Here is a 20,073-nt window from a genome sequence, read left to right as displayed (position 1 = left end):
CGATCTCCCAAGTCCCCGGAGTTGAAGAAGACCAAGCCTGCTATGGCTGTGGTGAGACTGGACACTACCAGGAGGACTGACCGATAACAAAGAACTCAGGAGCGGATGGACGAATTCTGATGATCACCACAGGAGAATCGACCTCGGAGTCGCCATCAAGCAGCGGTACGTTTTCGATTTAGTAATTACTTTGAAAATTAATTTACATTTATATAAGATTAAAACTTGGGGATAACACTTAAAAGTAATTATAATAACTCACTAATTGAAATAAGTCACAGTACTCAAGAGAACTAAGAGATCCGTTCTGAGAAGCTATGATGGCTTAGTATGTACGTTAAGGGTTGTGCATAGCTAAGATTTTTCAGACTTAGAGTGAGTGATTCCGCCTTAATTCCTGTTCCTTGTCTGGTTGTGGATTTGAGGCAGAGTTACTCAGTCGATCGTCTTATTCATCTTAAATATTCATAACTTGTATATGACAGGCGATCGTAGTGGTACCGAGGAGGATCATGATATAAAGTATCATCATCAGTTATCAAAACACTTTCATTTGTATGTACTCGCTCAACGCGGTACGATACGTAGAAGTGTTAACATCTAGGGGGAAAACAGAAAGCACTAGAACACACACTAAGAGTACACTATCGAACGCACTAAGAGTACACTATCGAACGCACTAGGAGTACACTATCGAACACACTAAGAGTACACTATGGAACGCACTAAGAGTACACTATCGAACGCACTAAGAGTACACTATCGAACCCACTAAGAGTACACTATCGAACGCACTAAGAGTAAACTATCGAACGCACTAAGAGTACATAGTCGAGCTCAATAAGAGTACATTTTCGAGCACGCTAAGGACACATCATTGTATAACATACATTTCTTTCCAATCGGCCAAAACTTTGTTCAGTAAAGAGTCCATTACTATCATTCGTCATGAGTTGGCGTGGTCTTCACCATACTAAGTTCATATGTTCCCAACGCCTCGACCGTCAAGTTCGTGAAACCCTCGTCACTCGTAAAGACAGTCCGATCTAAGCCACAGTTTTGTCTTTCGTATTCTAAGCTCCAAAGTACTCGTGCGAAGAGTACTTTGTCTTCCGAAACCTTCCCTTCGTATGTTCCACAGACCGTCACGAAATACCACTCGTCCAACAGACTCGAGTTCGAGCAGAGAGGCTATGGACGAATACAGCCCACCTATCACTACTCAGGGTATACATGAGGGTGGTATATGATTATGATTACGCAGATTTAGTATGTGTGCTTCCGCCCTATCTCCTGTTCCTTGTTTAGTTGTGGACCTGGAGCAGAGTCGCACATCCGACAGTCTTACTAATCCTAATTATATACGACTTGTATACACGAGGTAATGATAGATGGACTAAGTATGAATCCTATCATGAACACCATGGAAACGTTGCCAGGCCTACGAGTAGGTATTCTGCAAATCAGAGGAGCGCAACCCCAGTAGTACTGTAAGAAAGCTAATTTCGGGACGAAATTCCATCTAACGGGGGGATGATGTGACAACCCGAAATTTTTTTAAAATTTTTGCCTTGCAAAGCTCAGCCAGTCAAGTCAACTGAGTGTCAGACTCATTTATGCTATCATTTAGCCTCGTTTAGAGTCCGTTTAAAGGTCCAAAGGTCAGTACATTCAAGCATTGAGCATAGGAATGGATCGCGTACACTTCTAGCATCAAAACTGGGCCTTACACTCCAACACAAGGAGTGTACGGCCGCACACATGGGTGTGCGGCCGCACACCCCTCTCCTGGCAACACACTCTCATGTATAAGGTTGGGACTTAGCCATCTTTCATCTCTTTTCACCCTCCTAAGCCTAGAACTTGATTTTGCTCTCAACTACCATCCAATTTTAAGCTTAGATCTTCGAGTTGGTAAGTGTTCTTCTCCCGATTTGTTGTTAATCTTCATAAACTAGTTACATCCTTTGATTTCATCCATTTGAAATCATGTTTTGTCTAGATCTTCAAGTTACACCAAGAACAACAAGAACACACACTTGTTCTTGGCGATTTTGAGCTTTCTCGAGCCTCCGGATCGTAAGTACTCTTCCCTTATGCTCGAATCTTGTTAAGAACACTAGATTAAGCCCTTAGAAATTCCCAAAACTCAAGAACACATGGTGTGTGCGGCCGCACACACTCATGTGGCCGTACACCCCTCAAACACCCCTCAAAACACCTTTCAAACACCCCTAAAGGCTTCCATATTGTAAGTACCATCCCCTAAGCTTGTTACTTACTAGATATGAGCCTTAGAAAACGTCCAAACCATGTTCATCAAGGAGTATGCGGCCGCACACACTCCATGTGGCCGTACACCCCTTTGTTTAGTGCCTAAGGGCCTCCAAAGTTCCTTTCTAGCTTCACCACTTGTTGAACAATCGTCTCACAAGCCTCCCTACCTTTGGAAAACACTTTTGTGCACTCATTACCATGAGTGTGCGGCTGCACACTCCCTGGCCGCACACCCATGGCCGCACACTCCTCAAAGTGGCCGTACACTCCCCTAAATTAAATCACATGTGATTCCAACACTTGGTCAAAGTGTTTCCTAGTCCCGTGAGGTGTTTCTTTGCATTTGGTTGCTTCTAAACACTATATTTATGTCAATATATGACATTATATGTCATTTAGGATTCGTTAAGTCTCGGGACTTCGTTCGTGGAACTTCTCATCCTTACACGCGTATCCGTTGAATCACCCACATCAGGTGAGTTCATACCCCGTAATGAATCTTTTAACTGTTTTAAATGCTTTTAAGGAGGGGAATACAAGTTGAACACAATGATAATTGTGTAAATGTTTGCTATAAACATCTTTCAAAAGATTACTTATGTCATTTATAAGTTGTCAAAACATTTCAAAAGCTCTTTTCAAGTTATGCTACTTTATAGTTTAACAAAACTCCGTTTTAAAGTACTAGCATAACTTAGTGGTAAATTGAGTATTTTCAACAATAATTCAAGTACATTACTAGTAAACTATAATAGGTATAGTTTAAGGGTTCAGTTCAGAGTTTAATAAGTATAGAGGAGAACATACTATAACTAATATAGAGAGAAACACACCACACTAAGTACCAGGGAAAAAGCACACCAAGTACCAGGGAAAAGCACAGCACACTAAGTACCAGGGAAAAGTACACTAAGTACCAGGGAAAAGCACGTAAATTATATCTTTCCGGTTTGCATTGACACTGGTACGATTTTACGTACCAGGACTAGCAGGCACGAGGTTATAAACCTAATAATATATCTTGCCGGGTTTGCATTGACACTGGTGCGATTTCACGTGCCAGGACTAGCAGACACGAGGTGATAAAATATCATAATATATCTTCCTAGTTACATACGAGTTCACATTTAAACCATTAATTAACCGACTTAGGACTAAAGGCTATTTTAGACTCCCCGAGGTGTATTGTACATTTAATACTACCTGGAGTCTGTATTTTATTACTTTATAGCCAGCAGTGTCACTGCTGAGGTAAAACATTATTTTCTCTACTACAATTACTTTGTGATATTCTCGCATATTCATTAATGTATATATTATATTTAGTTAATGATTTCTTAGCGTATACATCAAAGGATACATGTATATCAATAGGATCCGACATGTAATAGGATGTGTGCTCTCCGCTCCATTTCATGTTCCTTGTTTGGTTGTGGGCTTGGAGCAGATTCACTCAGTCTATTATCTATTCGATTCTATATATATATATATATATATATATATATATATATATATATATATATATGTCTAGTATACATTGAGTCATCATAAGGGTACCAGGTATGGGTCAAGTCATAGGACACAGAGTCAATGCACAGTTTTCTAGTACAGATTACTTTGCAAATCAGAACTTTGGATATACAAAACTAGAAACTTACTAGTAAAGGGTTTAATCCATTTTATTAAACCAGGTTAAACTTAAAGGACCTTAGGTGATTAACTTTAAAATACTTTAGTTAATACAGCATGTTTATATATCATTGATACCCAATAGGTAGTTGGATGTGTGCTTTCCGCCTTAATTCCTGTTCCTTGTTTGGTTGTGGGCTTAGGGCAGATTCGCCCAATTAACTATCTAATCGATATTAGATCATATATAGCTAGTATAAACTAAGTGATTATAGAAGTAATCACTGTGGTCATCATTATATTATAAGAAATAAGGGTTTTCTTAAAATAATCTTTTCATTAAATATAAAGGAACCATTACAATTAACTCCACGAGTAACAAGTGAACACGCCAGAGTTATAGGGCAGATGCGCACAGTCGATTGTTTGTTTACTCTGAGTTTTTATATCACTTGTATCCATTTAGTACTCGTAGAAAGGATTGTAGAATCATTTTTACGTATCTTTCACCAAAGTAGAAAATATAGGATTTTCTAAGAGGAACTGGCGAACTTTTCTAAATAGAATTTACAATTTATTTACATCACTAAAATCTTATGAACTCACCTGCTTAATTGCTGATCAACTCTTTCAAATAACTTGTATTCTCAGGAGCCTAGTAGACAGGTACTCGTGCTGGGAACTCAGAAGATGGAGCAATATAGCTTCACGTATTGATTGTTATTTGCTTATGTATTCTATGTTTTGTGAACACACTTAGTAAACACCTTCTTTCTAATGAAATGGTTGTTCATTACTTTGCTTACTATGATGCATGTCTTGTGATACTAAACATGACGTCCTCCACCCCCAAACGTTTCCGCCGTTCCGGTTTTGGGGTGGGACAGCACTTGGGTTGGATGCGGCTGGAGCATGTGGTGTGGAAGGAACTTGGGTGGTTGCAGCATGAACTGTTACTGTTTGTTGTTTCTTCGACGACTCTGAGCCTTGTCGTCCCGTCCTCTTGTTATTCTTTCCTTTCTTGTTATCACTCTCCTTCTGGCTTTTAGTTTCCCCTGCTTTCTCGCCCTTCTTGTTGTTGTGATCGTACAACTTTTTGGCCAACCTCTTGGCATTGTCAAAGGTTTCAGGATTTGCGGCTATCACGTTTCCTTGAATTGGGGGAGTTAATCCCCAGATGAATCGTTGTATTTTCTTCCCTTCCGAAGTAATCATGCCAGGGCACAACAGAGACAATTCACAAAACCTTGATATGTAGGCATCGATGTCGGAGTTTTGGACAATGAGATTCCATAATTCTTGCTCCATTTTCTGAACCTCGCCACGCGGGCAGTATTCAGCCATTAGCATTTCCTTTAGTTCCGTCCATGGCATGGCATTAGCCATCAGAAGATTCATAGCCTCCACGTGTCCATTCCACCAGGTGAGAGCTTGATCAACAAATGTACATGCTGCAAACTTCACCTTGACTTCTTCAGGGCATCCGCATATCTCGAACACCGATTCCACCTTTTCAATCCATCTCTTCAGGGTTATCATTCCCCCTGTCCCATTAAAGGTTCATAGTTTGGCGTTGGTGAAATCTTTGTAAGAGCATGTCTTGGTAGGTCCTTGGTTCATCCCGTTGTTTGAACTTCCGACCCCCTGCCCGTTGCCTCCACCATTGTTCCAATTGTGGATCTGCGCCAGTGCTGCTGTGACTGCAGCAGATACAACTGCTTGAAATGCAACTGAGTTGATTTCTGGTGGTGTCGGTGGTTGATTGTTTCCACGGTTTGGTCTTTGTGGCATCTTGCTGTTATGGAACAGAAAGATGTTGAGTACGTATTGTATTTAAGTTGGGAATTCCGTGAATCGATTGTGCATCTAAGTGATTCCATTTATTTACACCAAATAATAAGAATATAAAACACATAGCAGATAACAACATCACGATAAAACACATAATATTTTCCACTAATAATATCCGTACTTTGATACATGAAAAATACATGAAAATTTGCCCGAAAGAGCATACATAAGGGTACAAAGTTCGGCAGCATAACGACTCTATGAGTAGTGTAATCACTTAAACATGGAGTCGGTAGTACATAACATGGTAAGCATAAGAGAACATAACACTAGTAGGGGGTCTACTGATCCTAAACACACTAGGAGGCGCCCAACGGTGGTAGCGAAATCATATTCCGAAATGTTGTGCCAACATCTGGGCCATCTCGGTCATCTCCCCGATGACTTCATCCCTTTCTAGTTCAGCCTGTACCGCTCGTGCCTCCATGGCAAATAGATGTTGCCGTAGTGCCGCAGCCTCTGCCTCCGGAGAACGATCCTCTCTCACGGGATTTCCTGGTGGGGCAGGGTGGTCCTGATGAGTCTCGTCGGTAGGTGGTTTGACGGAGGCTTCGTCTGTGTCTCTTTCCTCCTCCATGTCGTCATCGGTCCCCTCAAACTCGTAGTCCGTATCCGTGTACTCGTCGGGCTCAATGCCGTGTGCTGCCCCTTGTCCTTCCTCGGGGTCGTCTTCAATCATTCCGTGGGCCACCAAGGCCTGGTGAAACTGAATGCCTTGATGCTCCTCTTCCATGGTGACTGACTAACTGTGATGAGGAACACGTAAGGAGGGTATATAAATAAACCATTATTATTCCTAAGATATTTTTGTTGTTATTGAAATTGGTTTGATGTTCTCCTCTTGGTTAACAAAAGGGTATGCCTTAGGTTTATTGACCATCGCGATCGCTCCAGGGCATGCGATAGTTGTACTCTGAAGGAAATGTAGTTGATCAGGCTACATTCATCCCTAATACAACTGTGAACAGTCCTGGCTTAACCGAGATGTCAGGATTTCCCAAATGTCTTATTTGATTTGTTATTATGTTTATTTTTCTAAGTCGCACAAGTAAGAGTGTTTATTATTATATTTTATTTGTTTTGTTCAGAGTTATTTAGTCCCTCTTTGGGTTTATAGTTGCATATCAATGTGTGGTTAGATATGCTAGTTCACTATAAACAGAGCTCTGATACCAACCTGTCACACCCCCGAACCAGACGGCGGAAATGTCCGAGGGCTCGTGTGACTTAAATTGAAATATCATCACAATGAATATACATGAAACATAACATAAACATCACCATGCATTAATACATTACAACCGTCATTGTTCACATCAAGTACATTGTTTACATTACATAATCCCAAATATAAATTGTTTATCAAATGACATTACACAAAAGACATTCAGACACATGCTTGATAATTCTTCATTCTAACGGTTACCTGAGAACACAAGTTATTTTGAAAACGGTCAACATATATAATGTTAGTGAGTTCATAAGCAGGTTTGATATGAAAATGTTTTGTATTGTTTGTAAAACCCAGAAAATCCGATATTTTCTGAAACATAAATTGTTTATGAAAAATGTGTGATGATCCATAAGTATACGTGTGAATGATTTCAAAACATGCAAAAGTGAAATGTTTTTCATAATAGTTTCTTGTATTATAGTTGTTGTAAGTAAAAGTGAATAATGTTGTTCCCCCGGAAAACCCGATGTTTTCCGATATAAATAGTATGATAATTTTGTATTATTGTATCGTCATAGCATATGAACATGATTTCCCAATGATTACTTAGATGGTAATGAATCTCTATGTGAGTCATTATAACCATGCATAATAATGACTAATTTGTTGGATTAGGTGTCTAAGCCCATAACTATAATTGGTATGTACTTGAATTGATAGCAGCACAGTCCTTTTGGGTTGCCCTCAACCTAGCAACTAGACAAGGAAATTATGAAAGGAGAGATATTAATTTATAAGATTAATAAATTAATATAAATGATTTATTAATATGTTAAAAGATTAATATATTAATTAGAAATCATTATGTTTAATTAATAGTTAGCCAGAAATTAATCAGAATTAATTTTGGGGTTAAAAGTATTAATTATAAAGTGCAGGGACTAGTTTGCAATTATCAGATAGTTGAGTGGAAGACTCCAGAACCTCCTTGGAAGGAGGTGGACGAAATCCATAAGGAAAACCATAGAGATTTCGTCCAAGGGGTCCAGATAAGGCCCTTGGGTTTTCCTTAGGCCCTAAGCAAAGGATAATTAGGGTTTTCCCTAAACCCTAGATACCTCAGCTATTTAAGGAGCCTCCTGGCTCACATTTTAGGTCACTTATTCTTTGGAAGAAACCCTTGCCGAAATTACATACTCCCTTCCCTCTCTCTTCTTCTACTTTCCTTCTTGCTAGTTCTTGGGTGTGATTCCATTAGAGGCATTACACTTGTGGTGCTAAGCTTCCAAGAAGATCAAGATCAAGATCAAGGGAATTATCAATTGTTTGCTATAACAATTGAAAGGTATGTAACTCCTAAACCCTAGTTTACTATTTTCGAAAATAGCCTCCTCCTCTAGGGTTCTTGTTTTGCAATTCAAAGTTGTATGTTCAATAGTTAAAACATAGATCCAAAGTAGGTTGCATGTGAACTTAGGAATTGTTTTCTGGTTTATTTGTTTTACCTAAAACCCATCAGTGGTATCAGAGCATGGTTCGTTTTAAATTGAATTGCTATAATTGTGGAATTGCAAATTAGGGTTTATAGCTTTTAAACCCTAAAGGCCAAATTTTCGAAATTAGGGTTTTGGATAAAAGGGTTTTTGAAAACCCTAGCCTCCAAAGAACCCTAATCGAAATTAGGGTTAGGGTTTTGAAAACCCTAGCCTCCTCCCTTGTAAATTTCGAAATATGCTAGAAGTTTTAGGGTTTCTTGTTTTGGATAATTGTTACTTGATTAGATTAATTGGATAATATCCTTACCCTAATTTTCGAAATTTAGAGGGATAAGGATTAGGATTAAATTAATTGATTAATTTAATTAGATAATCCTTACAAGATTTAATAAATTGATTAAAAATTAGTTAATAGATAAATATTAAATCTAGTTAATTGGTTTATTTAAATTTAAATTTAATAGTTTGAATTTCGAAATTTATAAAAACCTTGAAGTTTTAAAAAGTTTTAAAACACACCTTATATATGTATTATGATTAAATGTTTAATATTATATATGTATAAGAATATGGTCAGTCAAATCGCTAGTATGCCTCATTCACGAAGCTAGTCTATAAGGGGGGTATAAGGAAACTGCCTATAAAATGGTAGTTGAATGGGTGTCCACTCTCACCCACCGCTCCCTTGATTAGTGGAGGGTCGTTAGCAGAACGGATTTGATAGGACAACTACTTCTCATTAAAAGTATAATGCTATTAAAGAAAGTACTAGAACATTATTTTTCAAAATCCCAACTCTAGTTACTTTAGGAAAAATGTGAAAAGTATGCTAATCCATGAAATTGCACATTATGCTTTATTGGTCGTTAGTGGAGCGTATGTGGTTAACCAGCACACTAAAAGGCACTAATAAAGAGTAGTAATAGGTATCTCATAATTGTCATTTTGATGGAGCGTGTGTGGTTTACCAGCACATCAATAGTTAATGATAAAGACAATGAGGTTACCAAGCACATTTGCATGGTTATTCACATCTTGTTTGTGATCCTCGGCATCCCAGTCACAAATAGAAGAGCACAATCTGAGATTAAAACATGCCATTGAATAGTTTCAATGTATCTCAAAAGAATTAGGAATTTCACTTCGTTTGTTTCGGCTAATGGTGGAATTGGTGAATCGTCATTCACCTACCTTTATGAAATTTACACTTGGATCTCGGCATCCCATTTCTAAGTTGTGAATCTTCATAGTTGGATCCTAACCTTGATATTTTATCTTTGGGTTATTATATTAAGGTATCTTGAAATCTAACTAAAACTTTCTTTCTTTTCAGATGTCTACTCCTGGAAACACTTCTGCTTCATCCTCCTCAAACCAAAACTTCTCTTTGCTCAATATCTGCTCCAAAGACGTTATGGATGGCTCTAACTATAACGATTGGATGCGCAACATCAAGATGGCGCTTCGTTTTGAGAACAAAGAATATGTTCTTGAAAAGGAGCTCAAAGAGCTTGATGAGTCTGAAGCTACTCCTGAAGAATATGTTGCCTACAAGAAACATTACGATGATGCTACCAAAGTGGCATGCATCATGGTAGCAACTATGTCCCCAGAACTGCAGAGGTACTATGAGGACTACTGGCCTTTTGAGATGAACAAGGAACTTATGGAAAAGTACCATAAGCGAGCTCGTCAAGAAAAGTTTGAAGTAGTCAAGTCACTCATGGCTTGCAAGATGAAAGAAGGGGAATCGGTTGTGTCACATGTGCAAAGAATGCAACGCTACATAGAGCGTTTGGTCAAGCTCAACATTCACTTTGATGAGGAATTGGCCATTGACATGGTCTTGAACTCACTACCTGATTGTTATGGTCAGTTTATTCTGACTTACCATTTGAACAATACTGAGCAGACTCTGGCCCAATTGCACAACTTGTTGCAGACAGCTGAAGCAGGGATGAAGGGTAAAAGTATACCCTCCACACCTGCAAGTGCCCCTGTCTTGGCTATTGGACAGGGAAAGGGGAAGAAGAGGAAAGGTCCTCCCAAACAAAACTGGAAGAGCAAGGCTCAAGCTAGGTCATCTAGCAATGGCCCAAAAGCTAAGCCCAATGGTTCCACTCCCCATGTTTCTGATCCAAAAGAGGCCGTTTGCTTTTACTGCAATCAAAAGGGGCACTGGAAGAGATCTTGCCCACAATATCTGCAAGATATCAAGGATGGCAAAGTGAAGCCATCTTCGGCAGGTATTTACACTATTTCTGCTAATAACTCATTATCTTCTCGTTCATGGGTCCTTGATACAGGATGTGGTTTTCATATCTGTTCTGATATGCAGGGGCGAAAGGAAAGTGAGGAGATAGAGCGAGGAAGGATAAACTTGATCATGGGAAACAGAAAGTCTTCACCAGGAAGGATAAACTTCATCAGCTTTTGCTTAGTAATGATGTTAGATTAGATTTGATAAATTGTTGCTATTCGTCTGAAATGACGAGAAACATTATTTCATTGCATGCATTGTTCAGACAAGGTTTTAAATATTCTTTTAATGATTTGAATGGTTCAATTTCTGTTTACAAGAATGGTGTTTTTATGTTTGAAGCTTTACCTTGTGATGGTGTGTATGAAACAGTGACTTGTGTTGATAGCTTAGGAAATAGTGTACTTAATATTGACTTGTCTAATAGTGTAGACAAGGCATGCTTGTGGCATTGTCGACTTGGACACATTAACAAGAAACGCATAGCCCAACTCCAAAAGGATGGAGTGTTGGAATCATTTGACCTAAAATCAGATGATATGTGTGAATCTTGTCTTTTGGGAAAGATGACAAAATCACCATTCACAGGGTCTTGTGAAAGAGGTGAAGGTCTGTTGGATCTCATACACACAGATGTGTGTAGGCCCTTCAGATCAACTACAAGAGATGCTAATCGATTCTATGTGACTTTCACTGACGATTATAGCAGATATGGTTATATCTACTTGATCAAGCATAAGTCAGAAACCTTTGAAAAGTTCAAAGAGTTTAAGCATGAGGTCGAAAATCAATTGGGCAGGAAGATAAAGATACTTAGATCCGATAGAGGCGGGGAGTATCTTAGTATCGAGTTTAACGACTATCTGAAAGAATGTGGGATAGTCTCACAATTGACTCCTCCTAGGACACCACAATTAAATGGTGTAGCTGAGAGGCGTAATCGGACCTTGTTAGACATGGTTCGTTCTATGATGAGTCGTGCTTCGCTTCCTATTCACTTCTGGGGGTATGCCTTAGAGACAGCCGCCCGCATCCTCAATCTTGTCCCTATAAAGAAGGTTGCCAAAACACCTCACGAAATGTGGACGGGGAAAGTTCCCTCGTTGGCACATATTAAAGTCTAGGGTTGTGAAGCTTTCGTAAGACGAGAGACTCACGACAAGCTAGCAGCTAGAAGTGAGAAATGTGTTTTCATTGGTTACCCAAAGCAGTCTTTTGGATATTTGTTCTACAGGCCTAGTGAAAACGTGGTCTTTGTAGCACGAAGAGGAGTCTTTCTAGAAAGGGAGCTCATATTCAAAGAGGACAGTGGGAGCACCATTGAACTTGAAGAAATTCAAGAGTTAACCAACGAAGGAACCTTAGATGACACTAGCACTCAACCAGAGGAAACAATTCCTGTTGAACCAGTTGATAATTCATTACCTCTTCGAAGGTCCACTAGGGTGAGTGTGCCACCTGAGTTGTATGGTTTTCATATTACTTCAGATGGTGACACATTCATAAGTGACAGAACACTGGTAAACTTAGATGAACCAGTCACTTATAAGGAAGCAATGGCAGGCCCAGAGGCTTCCAAGTGGAAAGAGGCAATGGACTGCGAGATTAAGTCCATGTATGACAACCAAGTTTGGAATTTGGTTGATAGTGCACCAGGTCGTAAGACAGTTGGGTGCAAATGGATCTTCAAGAAGAAGACATACATGGATGGGAATGTGCATACATTCAAGGCTCGACTGGTTGCAAAAGGTTTCACTCAAACCCCAGGGGTTGACTATGATGAGACATTTTCGCCAGTAGCTAAGATTAAATCTATTAGGATATTGCTCGCCATAGCTGCCTTTCATGACTATGAAATCTGGCAGATGGATGTCAAGACTGCTTTCCTTAACGGGAAGTTGGCTGAGGATGTTTACATGAATCAGCCAGAGGGTTTTGTTGATGCAAAGTTTCCCAATAGAGTGTGCAAGCTTGAGAAATCCATTTATGGATTGAAACAAGCATCTCGCAGCTGGAATCTTTGCTTCCATGAGAAAGTCAAAGAGTTTGGTTTCTCTAGAAGTGAAGATGAGTTTTGTGTGTATATCAAGGCTAGTGGGAGTATATTAACTTTTCTGGTGTTATATGTCGATGACATATTACTCATTGGTAACGACGTTCCAACCTTGAGAGATGTTAAGTCTTGGCTTGGAAAGTGTTTTTCCATGAAAGACCTTGGAGAAGCTGCCTATATTCTTGGGATTAGAATATTGAGAGATAGAAAGAAAAGACTAATTGGACTTAGTCAGAGCACATACTTGGATAAGGTACTAAAGAGGTTTAGTATGGAAAATTCCAAGAAGGGAGAGCTACCTATCCAGAGCAATACCAAATTGAGTAAGACTCAATGCCCGAGTACAGATGTTGAAATAGATAACATGAATCGTGTACCTTATGCTTCCGCTGTCGGATCGATCATGTACGCTATGACATGTACTCGCCCTGATGTGGCATTTGCTTTGAGCATGGTCAGCCGCTATCAGGGAAACCCGGGTAGAGCTCATTGGATAGCAGTAAAGAATATACTCAAGTATTTGCGAAGGACAAAGGACTGGGTCCTTGTACTTGGTGGCAATGATACTTTGAGAGTAAATGGTTACAGTGATGCCAGCTTTCAGACGGATAGAGATAACTTCCGTTCCCAATCGGGCTGGGTATTGTTACTGAATGGAGGAGCAGTTACTTGGAAGAGTTCCAAGCAAGATACGGTGGCTGATTCTACTTGTGAATCAGAGTACATAGCAGCGAGTGAAGCGTCGAAAGAAGCAGCTTGGTTGAGGAACTTCATCGGAAATCTCGGAGTTGTTCCAACCATCCAGGAGCCTATGGAATTGTTCTGCGATAATGAAGGAGCGGTTGCCTTGACAAAGGAACCGAGAGATCATGGTAAAATCAGACATATCGACAGAAAGTACCATTTCATCAGACATAGAGTAGAAGAAGGCCATCTTATAGTAAAGAGGGTGTCATCTGAAGATAACCCAGCAGATCCCCTCACAAAGGGTCTGAGTAGGGCTAAGCATATTCAGCATGCTCGGAGCATAGGACTGAAAGATGATATTAGTTTTAGTAGTTAGATTAGTTTTGTTCTGAAACTTGTAACAAAGTAAATGTAATTGACTTTTGGTGATTAAATAATAAAGTATTATTTATAAGTTTGGTTACTGCCTTTTGTCGATTGGTTGTTATTGTGTTTCATATTTTGCATGTTTTACTTCCCGAATAATTTAATTATTCAAACTCCACAGTCGCTCGTACTTTTGGAAGTAAGTAGTGAATTAAGACTGTCATGAACTAGATTGTAGATTGTCTGAGGATAGACATGGCAATAGAATTGCTGCAATGTTCATGAGTACTCAGAAATTGAGATTTGAGTATTGGATAAACCCTCGCTCAGAGTATCACTTCATGGAATTCATCACGAGTAATACTGAGACGATAATATCTTATAATCTTGAAACGAAGATATATGAGTTGTAATTTACAAGTCGGTCATGCATTGGTGATACGAAAATGCATCAGTAACTTGGTGTTATAAAACGTATTGTCATGTATAATTTGATGAGTAAAAGATACAAGCATATGAGTCAACGTTTATTCGTTCCTTTTGCCCTAACAGGAAAAGCGATATATGTGGGCCCCTCGATGATTTGGTGTTGACTTATGTGCTGGGCCCAGCCAGGACTAAATTGATGTGTTCAATTGGAAGTACTACATCATCACAAATCAGGAATCGGGAAACATAGATTCTGGACAAAGAGATTGATTACATTCCATGTCTTTTGTCTAGGGATATCTAGCAGAACGAAGGATTATATGATCACTTATCTTAGGACACGTAACTGACTGGGTCAGAGTTCGGCAGCAGCTTTTGGAAGCTACAATTTGCTGGTCGAATTTAGAAGGCATACTAGCAATTATAGTTACAGACTTATCCAAGTGGGAGACTGTTGGATTAGGTGTCTAAGCTCATAACTATAATTGGTATGTACTTGAATTGATAGCAGCACAGTCCTTTTGGGTTGCCCTCAACCTAGCAACTGGACAAGGAAATTATGAAAGGAGAGATATTAATTTATAAGATTAATAAATTAATATAAATGATTTATTAATATGTTAAAAGATTAATATATTAATTAGAAATCATTATGTTTAATTAATAGTTAGCCAGAAATTAATCAGAATTAATTTTGGGGTTAAAAGTGTTAATTATAAAGTGCAGGGACTAGTTTGCAATTATCAGATAGTTGAGTGGAAGACTCCAGAACCTCCTTGGAAGGAGGTGGACGAAATCCATAGGGAAAACCCTAGAGATTTCGTCCAAGGGGTCCAGATAAGGCCCTTGGGTTTTGCTTAGGCCCTAAGCAAAGGATAATTAGGGTTTTCCCTAAACCCTAGATACCTCAGCTATTTAAGGAGCCTCCTGGCTCACATTTTAGGTCACTTGTTCTTTGGAAGAAACCCTGGCCGAAATCGCATACTCCCTCCCCTCTCTCTTCTTCTACTTTCCTTCTTGCTAGTTCTTGGGTGTGATTCCATTAGAGGCATTACACTTGTGGTGCTAAGCTTCCAAGAAGATCAAGATCAAGATCAAGGGAATTATCAATTGTTTGCTATAACAATTGAAAGGTATGTAACTCCTAAACCCTAGTTTACTATTTTCGAAAATAGCCTCCTCCTCTAGGGTTCTTGTTTTGCAATTCAAAGTTGTATGTTCAATAGTTAAAACATAGATCCAAAGTAGGTTGCATGTGAACTTAGGAATTGTTTTCTGGTTTATTTGTTTTACCTAAAACCCATCATAATTCGCCTGTCTTGGCATTCTAGTGAATGCCGGTCTTGAATTAAGATTTTGTCACCCTAGACTGGCCGAGTCTAACTGTAGCGAACAGCTTAGGTGTGGGGGAGTCACCCCCGTATAGATCTATACACAAACTCTTGCTCTCCCTCCAGGAGACTTTGATTATAACTACAGACTACGACCGACACTTATTGGTGTCACCCGTTATTTCTCACTAAATCCAAAAGAATTTGAATAACAATGTTTTACGACCTGATTTATGTTTACTTGAATAAAGGTAAGCCTAACAGACGAAGAGAAGAGGGCTACGGAGGCCCACTAACTTTGTATGTTATTACAGGCTGTCGAGTATGCTACGGACACGTTATAGCCCATTAAGCATATTATAAAGGTTTAGGGTCTTATTAGCAATGCAAATGGACCATTAAAGCCCAATAACATATTAAAGCTGATAAAGGCCCACTAGGTATGTAATTGGGTCACCGGAAGCCCAATAAACATGTTTGAATATATTGGGTTCAATAATCATGATATTGGGCCACAAAGGCCCAATAGCACGAATAGGAGATATTTGAGCCCAACCATTGAATCATCTATAATTTATTGATCTTAAGTTCGTAATGTAGGTATTTGTTGTAAGTTCGTTGTTTATTCGAAGTGTTAAGATGTTTTGACGTTTGATTTATAATGAAGCTTGGTTATATATATATATATATATATATATATATATATATATATATATATATATATATATATATATATATATATATATATATATATATATATATATATTTAAAAACCATGCGTTATAAACTTGATGTTTTTAACCCAAAAATTTAATATTCGTCTAATTGGCCCAAAAACATTTAATTTGACCGTTTCAGCCCCTTTATCTATAAAAATGGCACTTTTAGCCCCCTTTTATGAAAATTGACATTTTTGGTACTTAAACCGTTTTTCTTGACGTTTTAGACCCAAACTTTATTTGAAATAATAAATTCAGCCCAAAATTATTTTATTTTCCATTTCCAGCCCTTAGTTGAAAAAAGTTTACAATTTTGGCTCAATTTCCATAAGTTTTACAATTTTGACCCTAAAGTCGAAAACTTTGCATTTATAGTCCAATTTTTACATCAAAGTCATTTTCAGCCCTTAAAACAGTTTTATTCACGTTTCAAACTCATAGTTTGTTAACTTTTCCATTTCAGCCCCTCAAATACTTCATTTTTCGCAACTTTGGGCCCAAAACTCGTAAGGCCCAAATTTAAAGCCCATTAAGCTAAAATTTATGTTTTTGACCCCTACACAAGTGTTATTTTCATAAAAGTTAGATTTCTATGTAAATAATACCATTTTGTCCTTATAAAACCGAAAATATAATATTTTACCCAAACTTTGATTATTTTTGCAAAAAATGACACTTAAAAGGATTTTCACTTTGTTTTCACTTCTTAAGCCTAAAGATCCTTAGATCTTTGAAGTAAGTTGTTTATTATGTACATTGTTTATGTATTGTTCACACTTTAGCCATAGATTTCAAGATTTAGCAAATAACATCATATTTTCACAACACAAACCAAAGAAATCACATATAACAAGCATACACACATAGATCAACACATAGTACTTGTATTCTCCCCCAAAAACAAGTCAAAACCGAAAACAAGGGGGTATGAACTCACCTTGCTTTGTTGCTCATGGTTTTGAAGAAGAAATGGAAGGGGTTGAGGTGATTCTCGGCCCTAACAAGCGTTTTGAGAAATCTTTGGGCTTAAATGGGTTCTAAGAAGCATGATCATGAATTTGAATGAATTAAGAGAAGATTTTTGATAAGATATAGAAGTTAATCCATGGATCTAAGTAAAAACTTACCAAGGATTTGTGATATGAGTGAAGAACCTTCTTGGAATGCTTGCAAATCTCGAAATTTTGATGGAAGAATGAAGGTGTTCTTGAGAGGATTTGGAAGTATTTGGAAGTGAATTAAGTGTGTGTGTGTGTGTGTGTTGATGCTCTCGGCCGAGAGTAGAAGAAGAAGAGGGGAGAGAGGGTGAGGTGACATTGCATGGATGTCCACCATGTAATGAAGAGGTGGCATGCTCACAATTTTCCTCCTTAATCCATTTTATCTTAATTCTTCTTCTAATCCTTTCTTTCTTTTTAAATGGGTCGAGAATTGCATTAAGAAGGGAAGAGGATTCATTTTGGCCCAATTCTTGATCCTTACTTGAAATCATGAGGTCCATAAAGAAGTTTTCGGCCCATTGGGCCTTTAGGGTGGTTCACGGCCCAATTAGCATAAAAGTGTAGGTTTGTGGCCCATTAGGGCTAATTAGATTAGTTATGGCCCAACAAGGCTTATTGGAGTAGTTTATTTCCATTTTAGGCCCAATATGGCCCAAAAATGTCAAATCTCATGAAGGTGGGTTGAATTAGAGCCCAATTAAGGGTTCTAAGCCCAAACTAGTCAAATTGGAAACTTATTGGTCCATTAGGCCCAATAAGGAAATCCTAGTCCATAATGGACTTAAACCGGGATTTTTAGGGTTTCCAATCTTTTGTTGACTATTTGAAGTGTTTGCATAGGGTGATTGATGGAACTTTGGTGTTATTGAATAAACATCATGCATACTTTCAAGTTTTAGTCACAAATGTTATCATTGTTAATGTTTACAAAAGCATTAGAATTCCTAGTTGTGACATCATCCCCCCGTTAGAGGGAATTTCATCCCGAAATTCTTTTTTAAGCTAGATTTGAGAATGCGAGAATAGGTGAGGGTACTTTTTCTTCATATGGTCTTCGCATTCCCATGTGAATTCCGGCCCACGTTTTGCGTTCCACCGAACTTTCACAATCGGAATGCGACTTTGCTTAGTACGCTTCACTTCCCTGTCCATGATTTCAACTGGTTCCTCGATGAACAGGAGATTCTCGTTGATTTCGATTTCTTCCAATGGGATGACAAGAGTTTCGTCGGATAAGCACTTCTTCAAATTGGAAACATGGAACACGGGGTGTACACTGCTGAGCTCACCAGGTAGCTGCAGCCTATAGGCCACTGGACTGATTCGGGCAAGAATCTCGAATGGCCCAATGTATCGTGGGTTTAGTTTTCCCCGTTTCCCGAAACGAATCACCCCTTTCCAGGGAGAGACCTTTAGCAACACCCGATCCCCGACTTGAAATTCCAAGGGCTTTCGTCGTTTAAAAGCATAGCTCTTCTGTTGGTCTCGTGATGCTTGAAGTCGAGCTCTAATTTGAACTATATTCTTTGTCGTCTCACGTATGATTTCCGGTCCTGTTAATGCATTGTTTGGTGTCTGTCCTCTTGCTAGCTGAGTGTCACCTACCTCAGCCCAACACAACGGTGATCTATATTTATGACCATATAATGTTTCGAAGGGAGCAACTTTGACGCTTGTGTGATAACTGTTGTTGTACGAAAACTCAATTAAAGGCAAGTGGATATCCCACGACCTTCCAAAGTCTATCACACATGCTCGAAGCATATCTTCAAGCGTTTGAATGGTTCGCTCACTTTGACCATCCGTTTGTGGGTGGTAAGCAGTGCTCATGTCGAGTTGTGTTCCCATAGCTTTCTGAAGCGATTGCCAAAAGCGTGAAGTGAATCTACTATCCCGATCTGAGATGATAGATATTGGTACTCCATGGAGTCTCATAATTTCCTTGATGTAGATTCTCATCAATCGTTCCATCTTGTATGATTCCTTTATTGGCAGGAAATGAGCGGATTTTGTCAACCTATCAACTATTACCCATATGGCGTCCAATCCATCTGTTGTCTTGGGTAATTTGGTCACAAAGTCCATGGTAATCCTTTCCCATTTCCACTCGGGTATTACCGGCTGTTGTAATAGCCCCTAGGGCTTCTGATATTCTACCTTCACTTTAGTGCAAGTGAGGCACTTGCTAACGTAAGTGGCAATTTCTACCTTCATGTTAGGCCCCCAATAATGTTGCTTGATATCCATGTACATTTTATCTGAACCCGGATGGATGGAGTATCGTGTCTTATGGGCCTCATTCACGACTACCTCTCTGAATCCCCCAAGTTTAGGAAGCCAAATTCGGTTCATGAAATAATATGCTCCATCTTCCTTGACTTCGAAGTTCTTTTCCATTCCACATAACGCTTCGCTTGTTCTGTTTTCTGTCTTCATGGCATCAAACTGGGCTTCTTTGATTTGCGAGGACAGATGGGATTGAATGGTTATTGAAAGAGTTTTCACATGACGATTTGAGTATTCTTTCCGACTTAAGGCATCAGCTACCACGTTAGCCTTGCCTGGGTGGTACTTGATTTCGCACTCATAATCATTTAGCAGCTCAACCCATCTTTTCTGCCTCATGTTTAACTCTTTTTGATTTAAAATGTCTTGGAGGCTCTTGTGGTCAGTGAAAATGGTGCACTTTGTACCATAAAGGTAGTGCCTCCAAATCTTCAAAGCAAAGACCACAACTCCCAATTCGAGATCATGGGTGGTATAATTCACCTCATGTGTCTTTAGTTGCCGGGATGCATAA

This window comes from Lactuca virosa, chromosome 5, assembly GCF_052849685.1.
Source record: "Lactuca virosa cultivar CGN04683 chromosome 5, Lactuca_virosa_CGN04683_v6, whole genome shotgun sequence".
Classification (NCBI taxonomy): Eukaryota; Viridiplantae; Streptophyta; class Magnoliopsida; order Asterales; family Asteraceae; genus Lactuca; species Lactuca virosa.
Note: the sequence above shows the minus strand (reverse complement) of the source record.